This window comes from Dipodomys merriami, unplaced genomic scaffold (genome assembly GCF_024711535.1).
Source record: "Dipodomys merriami isolate MVZ:Mamm:240054 unplaced genomic scaffold, mDipMer1.0.p SCAF_20, whole genome shotgun sequence".
Classification (NCBI taxonomy): domain Eukaryota; kingdom Metazoa; phylum Chordata; class Mammalia; order Rodentia; family Heteromyidae; genus Dipodomys; species Dipodomys merriami.
In genome coordinates, this window is record NW_027203382.1 from 7,285,700 (window position 1) to 7,296,981 (window position 11,282).

The 11,282-nt window shown below is 35.6% G+C and overlaps 1 pseudogene; it reads left to right on the forward strand.

Moving 5' to 3' along the window:
• The first annotated feature begins 9,288 nt into the window (after window positions 1–9,288).
• LOC138832796 (26S proteasome non-ATPase regulatory subunit 10 pseudogene) lies at window positions 9,289–10,404 on the forward strand (annotated as a pseudogene).
• Window positions 10,405–11,282: the final 878 nt, after the last annotated feature.

Genomic DNA, 11,282 nt, shown 5'->3' on the forward strand with positions numbered 1-11,282 from the left:
CCAGACCTATAATAGCTTAATGTCCTTTTTCAAGATTTATTCTGTTAAGTCTAATGATGACAGTACAGACAACCATAGTTTTATTTTAATACACTCTAGCTTTTTAGCTTCTAAAACTTTGAGATAAGCTTGCCTTGTTTGCTTTCTTTGACATTTCTTTCTCTGACATTTCTTTCTCTTCTTGAAATTTGTCAACTCTTCACTCAGGACTCAGTGATAACACATGGCTCCTTTCTTAGTGCTGGCCATTACCCCCCCCCACACCTACCTTTTGTTCTGTCATGTTTTCTGCTTTTATACTGACTCTTCAGTAATCATTATTGTGCTGATCATTTTGGTTTGAATGTTTTCCCAGACTGGTATAACTGGTGCTGCACCACCAATGTTAATCTTCAGAAACATCAGATTCAATGTGATTGTGAGAAAGAATTTATTGTTGTGCCCTTAAAAACTGATTTTTCCTATACTATCTCACATGTTTGCATGACATCATTATTTTCTCAGTTACTTCAACTTATCAAAACAAATAGAAGAAATGCTTTCTTGTATCTTTCCTGTTAGAATTTCTGCTGATTCTTTCCTTCAGCTTCTCTTGCTGCAATATTTATCTATCAGTATAATGATGTTTATACAAATAGGCAGATCGCCAATGCAGCATAACATCTGGTTTATTGCTGCTCTACCTGCACAAAGCATCTCTGGTTTGTCTTCTCAATCTCCATTGCTCAAACCAATACAGGGAAACAATTGTTTCCTACCTCAATAGTATTATTCTCCTAATTTATTTCCTTTCTCAATCTCTCCTCTATCTAATCCTTCATGGATATGGTTGTTAACAGTCATCATTAAAAAAACATAAAATATGTTTATAAAAGGCCATTCACTATTTCTCTTCCTATTGAGTAATTTCTAAGAAGCCTGAATGGCAGCATCCTATGCATCTTTGGCAAACTTATTTCTTACTGCCCATGAAGGTCATGGCATTCAACATCAAACCACTCTATACAGTTTGCTCATTTTCCACAACCATACCTTTACTAGTGTTCATTTCCCTATTTGCAATCTCATTCCCTGGACAATTTTCCAAGCATAATTTCCCACATGAAAAAGGCCCAATAATCCATACACACACACACACACACACACACATACACACACACACACACACACACACACACACAGATTATATTATAGGAGATGAATCTTGAGTTTAAGAAAATTAAATCTTTTATATTGAATAGTGAGTATATCAGCCTTTGGATTTATAGAAGGAAATACTTTTTTATCTTTAAAAGCTAGTTGCTATGAAAACAATCTTGAAAAAATAATCTGAATAAATTGTGACTACTGCCTTTGCCAAAAATGTGGGCAGAAGCATGAGTGACCTACAAAGAATAGCTGCCCAACATAGTCAGTTCTGAATATCCTTCCAGACCCATATAAATTCACATATATCACATAGCCTTTTTAGACTCACCATCTTCCAAACACAAGTAAAGTATATTCAAAAATATTTGTCTTTCAAATTTTATTTACAAGTATTTGCAATCCTGCCCTTTCCATATTTTGGATTTTTCCTACATTCTTTTAAAGTACAACCCATTTGCATTGTAATATACTTACTTGTGTTTATATATGTCTCCCCTACAAGACTAAGTTCTTGAATTCAGGGTCCATTCAATCATATAGCTTATATATGTTATGATTTTAAAGAAGTATCAGCAATAAAATATCATGTAATATGAAAAATTGCCTGAAGGGCAAAAATTTGTTGCAACTGACAAGTTGAAATACACAATCTAAATAGAGCAATGTCTGATAAATAGCATTAGTAGCTTTTAAATTTTTTCAGAAGAAAAGCTTAGGCAAAGATAGACTCGTTTGGGGTTGGAGGCTTGGGTCACTTGGTAGAGTTACTGGTCAATGTAAAAGCATCAGGTACCACGTTCAAGTTCTGGTCTCAAAAGAAAAAAAAAGACTCACTGGTAATGTGAAGTATTTACTGGTGAAATGAGATATGGGGGTACTACCAAATTCATTAGGTTATACCAATGTTACCCAATACCAAAGGAGGAAAGGACACTACATAGAAAGAAAGTTGCACACCAACATCCATTGGGAAAAATAGGTGTAAAATTCCTAAATAACATATGAACAAAAAATACAAGAGTATAGTTCAGAGATTATATACATTATGTATAAGTAAAACTTTTTCCTAAGTTGTACTATGAAAATTATATTAAAAAATTAATAAAAGGTACAACTTGCACAATCATTTTAATAGATGTAGAACAAGAATTTGACAAAACCAATCACTCTCCCATAATTGACATGCTAAAAAAAAGGAATATAGTAAATCCCTCAACCTGATAAAAGATATCAGTGGAAAACCCTGGCTTCTCCCAATTGGAACTCAGTACTCCGTCTTTTTCCTCCATTTGCTGATATATTCAAGGGACAGATATAGGCCTAGACAATTGCTGCTCTGTGAGACACAACTGTGGAGAAGCCTGGAGACTATCTTGGAGTGAATAGGAATCTGCCTGCCACACAGGCTTCAGACCTAATTGAAGCCATCAGTGGCTGCACCATATACATAAAAAGGGGGTATCTAAAGTGAATGTAGTTGCTTCTTCTGTGGCAGTTTGTGTTTCATTTTCTGAACAGTACTAGAGTTAATACTATAGGAAAATAGTGCTCACTAAAAGACAACTGACTGAAATTGGAAGAGAAAGCCATGCTAAGAAAGGTGCAAATCAGGCAAGAAGTATGAAACAGCCACATGACTCTTCGGAAAGCAAATACTTCTTGTTTCCTCCTTTCCTCCCATCTAAATATCCAAATTAGCTTTAAGTCTCCATTCATAGTTCAAATACTTCTTCCACACCAAGCTTCCCATTGGAGTCCACTTTCTTCTCTGTCACAGAAGCAAGTTCTCCTTCAAACTTAAAATACTATTCAGCATTTACCATCTTCTGTCTTAATCATAGTTATTATCTCTTTTCTAATTGTGGAATATATGCTTCTTTTGTAAGTACAATTCATCTTTGCATTGTATAATTGAAAATAATCAAAATAATATTCATGGGACATTGAACCAGATAGTATGACAATCATTTCTCATGAATTACTTCATTAAATATTTATTTATATCTAGGAATCATTTTTGAATAATTATATACTGTTAAAGCACAAGTACTGGACATCTAGAAGAAATTTAAAGTATAGACAACCAGTCCATTCAAGCAGGAGTGTGCTAGCTCATACAATTGAGGTCAATACAAATTGGAACCATAAGATATCACTTAAACAGAGAAAGAAATCAAATCTCATCATGCCAACCACTTGAAAATGGTCACAGTAGTTAGAACAGGGCCAACCACATAGAATTTTTTTTGAATAATCAAGAACGTTATGCACATTGCATATTTGGTATGTTATAGAAACAACATTACAAATGCTCATTGTATTATGTAAATTCATACAGCAATGCCACCAAGAGGCATTATTTACCAAATCATAACTGAAACAAAACAGATATGTAGTAAACAATCAGAGTGCTACTATCTTCGTTTATATTATCTATGTAGTGTGCATATAACATGTTTATATATTACACTGTTATGTGTTATGTTATATATTGCATATCATATTCTATTTTTATATGTTCTCTATATATTATGAAATATATTAATGCATGAATATATTTAGATGTAGGTTGTGTATAAAAACTCCCAGGGAAGTTGATGATGTGAAAAAGTGACTCTTATCCATGAACACTGCTGCTGCTTTGTTTTATTTAATTTTTCTCTTTTTTTTCTTAACTAGCTGGTGAATAAGCAGTAATGGTTTTTGTGCTTCAAGATAACCTAAGGCCATTCATACAAGAATCTAGAAATGGAGCTTTTGTTCTATATTCAGAGTGGACTAAGATCCAGACCTTTTAACAACAGAGCGGGAAAAGAAATACAAAAAAAATGGCCCTCCAATGTCTAAAACTTCCCATGGTAGAAAAATCACTTAGACAAACACTGATCAGTTTCTACTGCCAGTGAATCCCACGAACACCATGAACACACCATGAAACCCTGCTCTCAAATACCTCCATGGCATTATTTCTTTCAAACTTTTACAAAATAAAATGAACCCTCACAAAAGTGGGGCAATTGAGTACACCTGTGGTTAGCTGTTCTAGTTGACTATTGTTTTGAAAAACCACAATAATCCTCTGGTGATATTTTTCTATTTGATCCTATTATGGGTTTTCATATGATAGGATGGCTGTGTCTTACATGAAATTTAATCAAGCACTACTTTTTGTGTCATTAAATGCAAATCTGGGTATCTGCTTTACAGTGACCTTTGACCAACACTGGCTTAGTATAGACAGGTATACAAAAAAAATTAGACTTTATCCCAAAAGCTGAGAAAAGTATCAAAGAGTTTACCAACTCCATTATTTGTTCCTTGGATAATGAGTCCTGTTTTGTTTTGTTTTTCTCTCATTGCAAGTTAGACAAATCTCCTTCCAAATCTTGTGGCTCTTTTTTTGTAAATAAAAAATCCAGTTTTGATTTTGTAATGCACCTGTATATATTTCTCAGTGGTAGATAAACCTATTTCTATTTTTCTGATCTATATCTTTTAACTTTAAGATATTTATAACTCAATTTTCAAGGTTTATTCCCAAAGGTGAACCTATACTGTTGCTTTCAGGGTTCACATATCTGAAGTATGTGATATATTTCACAAAAATAATACCCTACATTGTTTCCCTTTATTTGTATTAGTGTAATAGTTTCTCCAGAGAAATAGAACCAAAAATGTGCATAACTGCACATTAATGTATTCATGTGCATGTATACATTATATAAATATATATATATAAATATTTATTGTAACAAACAGGCTCATGAGTGCAGGGACTGAGCACACTTAGAATCTGCTATTGAAGAACAATTCCTAGCTCCCAAACAGTCAGACAGAGAGAGAATAGATCATCCCTCACTGCAATTTTTGCTCTACTCTGGCCTCCAGTATATTGGATAGTAGCCACTAATATTATAAGGGAAGTCTGTGTTACTTGAAAGACCAATCTAAATGTTCATCCCATCCAAAAACAGTCTCAAAGAATACACAGATTAAATGCTCAGCTAAATATCTGGGCACCCCATATCCCAATCAAGATGACAGATTAAAATTAATCATAGCGGGGCACCAATGGCTCACACCTGTAATCCTAGCTACTCAGAAGGCTGAGATCTGAGGATCACGGTTCAAAGCCAGCCGGCAGGAAAGTCCATGAGAATCCTATCTCCAATAAAAACCACTAGAAAACCAGAAGTGCCACTGTGGCTCAAGCGGTAGAGCACTCGCCTTGACCTGAAGAGCACAGGAACAGCACCCAGGCCCAGAGTTCAAGCTTCACGACCAAAAAAAAAAAATCATTATAGTTAAGTACATTCAGTCTCTTATATTCAAAAATACATAAAATCTAAGGGAGCTTGGTCTCATTAATACTCAGTAAAGGCTAGAAACACTTTTTCCCTTAATAAGTTTGTTCAGATTTCACTAATCATAATACCGCCTTCCCAATGCACCATACCGCACCATGCACATAATAGGCACCGAGTAAATGTTGAATCTGCTATAGTAAATTCAACTGAGCATTACTTTTTATTATGCTGACTTGACATAATGAAACATTGACATAATCTTCTCTTGTTCCTATATCTGTCTTAAATTCAGCAATTCTTTCAAATGGGATATATTTCTTTAAAGAATTCTATACAAAGAGAACCTATGAGATGAGAAACTCCTCCAATATTTATTTTTCTTGCAACATCTATTTAGATATGTTCATATTCAGACTTATTGAATAGGAGCCCTTCTCAGTAATCTGCTTCTCCTTTGGCAAGAAAACTGATGCCTTATTAAGGGTAATTCAAAGATACAAAAATACAACATTTGCACCCAGTTATTTTCTGAACTCTAACCAAGAAATAAATAAAAATAAAACAAACACAGAGCTAACACCAGAACCCAAGATTACATCTTTTCTCTAGAACTACATTTTTAATCTCAAAAAGTAATCTCATTTTCTGTGTCAATAAATGAGTTAAAGAAATGAGCTGTGGATTTATCTTGGCTTTAGATTTAATTTCTTAACCTGCTTGACCAGCCTAAGATATCTATGAAAGCTTCCACCAAAGCTTTCTTGAGCACCAAGGCCAAGGAAGATACCCCAAGGATTCCAATGTATATAGAGGCAATATAAAGTGGCCTAAACTGGACAAATTAGTTATTCCAAATGCTTCCCCAGGAACTCTAAACTTAGCTTCCTATTCCTTTATAGCCCAACTGGGAGATCATGTAGTTTAGTCTAGCTCACAAAGAGTTATATTATTAACCACATGGATCATATTAGCATATTTACTTGATAGCAGAGCCATAAAAGTTATTCATAGCAAATAAGGCATCATATATAAATATATATATATGTATATGTACATTCATATATGTAAAGGCAAATTTGTCCTTATCAACTCAGCTCAGAATTCCACAAATAACCATCATTTTGGAGTAAAGTTTCTTTTAACTTGAAAATTCAAGCTACTTCATATTTATAACTATCCACCTTTCATATTTCAAAATTGCCTACTGGAGATATAATTTTTTCTTAGTTCAATTCTTCTGTTAGCACTAGAATAGCAGCCAGACTTATAAGAAAGAGCTCACAAAATAAGCAAAAAGCAGATACAAACACAAAAATAACTACAAGAAATATTAAAGACTTAAATTTAAAATAAATCAACCTTTCTGACTCACCATGCATTGCTGAATTGTTCTAATGCTTACTCATTTGTTTGGGGTGATTCTGATTAACTGAGCACAACTCCTGCAAACCTCAATGGGAAAGTACAATTTTATAATGGTAAAACAGATGCTTTTACTATTGGGACACTTGAATTTTTTTAAAAAATGATAATAGTAAAATATTTAGAGCACTGAGCCTAAAAGAATGCCAATTTGAAGAACCCCAGTTTTGAGAAGTGTCTTGTCTCCTCTCATTAAAGTGATTTTTATCAATTCGTATGGTTTTACAGACCCATATACAAGGGATCCTTAAATTTAAATATCAAACCAAATTTCCTTCCCCTTGCTCTAGACTTATTTATGATTCTGATTCACTCTTAAATGAATGTCTTTAATTCTGTGTATCATCAGCATTGTAAAGCACTGTAAAGTTAATATGTTCAAAACAATATTGAAATTTGATTCTTAACCCTTTTCAGTTATGCTTCTTGATAGATTTTTGAATTTATTAGAGAAATATGCAGTGCTTTTGTTTTCTTCCAGTCTCAATCATCAGTGGGTCTGCTCAGCATTAAGTTTGCATTTTTGCTTCTGATATACATTTCTAAATTGCTTTGGTAAGCCATTTCCCCCCTGGTCAACTTGTTAAATGTTCCATTTTGTTTCTAACACATTTATAAGATTGTTTCTTTGTTGCTTTGTATGTCCCTCCCCCATGGTATAACCTCTGCTTTCACTGTATTTGATGTTGGTATAATTTGTGGAGGGGAAGGGAAAAAACAAATCGTTTAAATAAGGATACAGGCGGACCCATTGCAACAATGAGACATACAAGTCGTTATGTCGAAAAGGAACTTCACAACCTTGGTGGGGGGGGGGGAGGAGGGTTGAATGGGAAGATGGGGGGATGGAGGGTTGGGTGCAGGGGTGAGGGGAGGATGGGATGGAAAGGGGAAGCAAAGGAGGAGGCTACAATGCTTGATAAGAAATGTACTCATTATCTTGCCCATGTAATTGTAACCCACAGTATTTTCACAAAAAAAAAAAAAAAAAAAAAGAAACCCAAAGAAACATAGGTCCCATGGTTTCCCTTATTTGCAATATCTAGTATAGGTATGAGTCAAGCAGAAAAGGTCAGATAATGTGATGTTAGGAAAATGAACCCTTAAATATGTATTTTAATGTTTTTGTTTCTTTCATGCATGTGTTTCTAACTCATTTATAAGATTATTTCTTTGTTGCTTTGTATGTCCCTCCCCCACAGTGTAACCCCCGCTTTCACTATATTTGATGTCAGTATAACATGTGGAGGAGATGGGGACAAACAAGTCGTTTAAGGATTCAGGTGGACCTGTTGCAACAATGAGAAGTACAAAATGTCATGTCAAAACCAGCTTTACAATGTCGATGTGGGGGGGAGGGGGGTATGATTGGGTGGGGGGGAGGGGGGAGGCTGGGAAGGGAGGTGAAGGGTAAACAAAGGAGGAGGCTGCAATGCTTGGTAAGAAATGTATGCATTATCCTGCCCATGTAATTGTAACCCCTCTGTACAGTATGTTCTCAAATAAAATAAAATAAAATTTAAAATTAAAAAAAAAAAAAGAAGTGTCTGGGTATCCAGACAAGCCTACAGAGTGGCAATACATTTGAGAGTACCTCCTCTTCACCCATTATCTCACCAAATTATATAACCTGTATAAATAAGTCACCTCTTTGAAATGAATATTTCTAAGAAAATGAAATCCTAAGGAAAGTACTCAAAAGTTTTAGTGAAACTGTTTACTAATGTTAGCAAAACTGTTTACTAATGTTGCTCACTATTTACTAATGTTGCTTACTAATATAGGTTTGTCAAGGGTAAATGGAAAACACATAAGTAAATAAGAAAAATTACTTTAGTCTAAATTCTCAAATATTAGAAGGTTTCAAAATCATCCTAGAAACATAAAAATGGCTAGACTTTACCTACACAGAGTTTTATTTGTTGGTTGGTTGGTTGGCTGGTGGTGCTGGAACATGGGGTCTGGGTACTGACTGAGCTATTTCGCTCAAAGCTAGTGCACTACCACTTGGAGCTACAGCACCACTTCCAGTTTTCTGGTGGTTAATTAGAGATAAGCGTCTTACAAACTTTCTAACTTGGGCTGGCTTTGAACTTTGGTCCTCATATCTCAGCATCCTGAATAGCTTGGATTATAGGTGTGAGTCACTAGCACACTGCTCCAAGTTTTTAATGTAGTAGTTTGAAAATGGAATAAAATTTCACATTTTTAACAAGTTTCTACATGATCCTCATATTACTGATTCTCAGAGATACCACTCTTAAATATCCCGTCATGAACATACTGGAAAGTGGCTATAAACAAATGGACTTGTCTTGACATCACATGACCTTGTATTTTCCCATCAGAGATTTCCTACAGACTTTAATCTATATCACATTTCTATGGTACATTCTGAGCCATTGCAAACATGGCCAATAGAAATAACTCTGGACTCTGCAAAGAGGTAAATTACAAGATATGGAATACTACAACAAGATTCTGCATGTTTGCTCCCAAAGGTAGCCACTCAAATTCACAGGCAATCTAAGTTAGTCAATTTAGCAATGAATCTTGGTACTTATGTCAGAAATACTCCCTTAGCTGATCTAAGGTCAGTTTGTGTGTCACTACATTTTTATTCCTCTAGGTGGTTTTAATGCACATTCATGATTGAGAACTACTATGTTCTATTACAATCTGACTTCATGTTTCTTCTAGAGTTCTTCCTAGTAATGTATTAAGCTAGTTCTATGCATTTCATTTGAAATTCACAAAAAGTCTCAATCTAATGATTATGAACTTGTACTGATTTTTGCTCCCCAAAGAAAATTTTGCAAAATTTTTAATAATCCTGATTCAAAAATACTAACACTGTCTAGAGAGCAGAGACCAATATTACTACTTAATACTGTCGAATGCCAAGAGACTTCCACATTAAAAAATTATCTTGCTTGGGTTTCAAGGTAATCTGGAGAAAATAAAAGCGGGGGAGGGGACATAATGGTGTGCAACCTGGCCTACAACAGGATGCTGGTGGGATTGAAGTCTGAAAAGTCCCTAGTTACTGACCAGGAGTGCAGAAATGCATGCATTGGGCACGCTCAGCCAGACCTACAGAAATCATTGAATTCTTGCTGCAGCTTAAAGAACCAGTGAATGATAAAGATGATGCATGTTTGCTTGATCATACCACTGCTCTGCCAGCAAGGATGAGATTGTAAAAGCCCTGCTGGGAAAAGGTGCCCAAGCAAATGCTACTAATCAAAATGGCTGTACTCCTCTACATTATGCAGCTTCAAAAAAAGAGGCATAACATTGTTTCATGCTACTAGAAGGTGGGGTGAATCCAGATGCTAAGGACCATTATGAGGCTACTGAAATGCACCAGACAGCTGCTGACACTTAGCCTATGATTTGGACAGAATGCAAAAAGCAAAACTGCTGGTGTCCCAAGGAGCTAACATTAACACTGAGAATAAAGATGTCCTTGCAAATGGCCAAGGGTGACTTGGGTTTAATACTCAAGAGAATGGTGGAAGGTTAAACAATTTGGATATATGCTTATTTCATAACTTTTGTCATCCTTGGTTTCCTGGAACCTAATATAGGTGTACACAGAATATTATGTATGAATAGTATAGTTTTTCTCACCATCAAAATCTTTTTTTTTGGGGGGGGGTCCAGTCGTGGGGCCTGAACTCTGGGCCTGGACGCTGTACCTCAGCTCTTCAGCTCAAAGCTAGCGCTCTACCACCTGAACCACAGCGCCACTTCCGGCTTTTTTCTTTTTTGCTTATTTGGTGCTGAGGAATCAAACCCAGGGCCTCATGCATGCAAGACAAGCACTCTACCACTGAGCCACCTTCCCAGCCCCACCATCAAAATGCCTGGGTGCCAGTGGCTCATGCCTGTAATCCTAGCTACTTTGTGGCTGAGATCTGAGGACTGTGGTTCAAAGCCAACACGGGCAGGAAAGTCCTTGAGACTCTGATCTCCAAATAACCACCAGAAAACCAGAAGTGGCAACTTATGGAGCACTCACCTTGAGTTGGAGAGTTCAATGACAGTGTTCAGGCCTAGAGTTCAAGCTCCAAAATCGATTAAAAATAATAATAAAATAAAAATAAAATCTTAAAACCATATGTTGAATTGACCCTAATGAGGTATTTGTTCTAATCTTTGATCTTGCTTTCCAAGCACTGAATAATTGATGAGATTGTTCTGTTTTCCTATAGTATACTGCATTGGATTTGGGGTCATTTTGAGTGTGTATGGCTGTTGTAAGTCTTGAGTTCTCTTCCATCGTCTTGCCCTCTTTGTTGAAGAATAACCCCAAGAGGATTCTAGGTGGCTGTTCTGTGTTTACCCTTAAAACATCCTTACTTATTTCTAAGCTCACTCAGGATATTTCCCTTTTTTGTT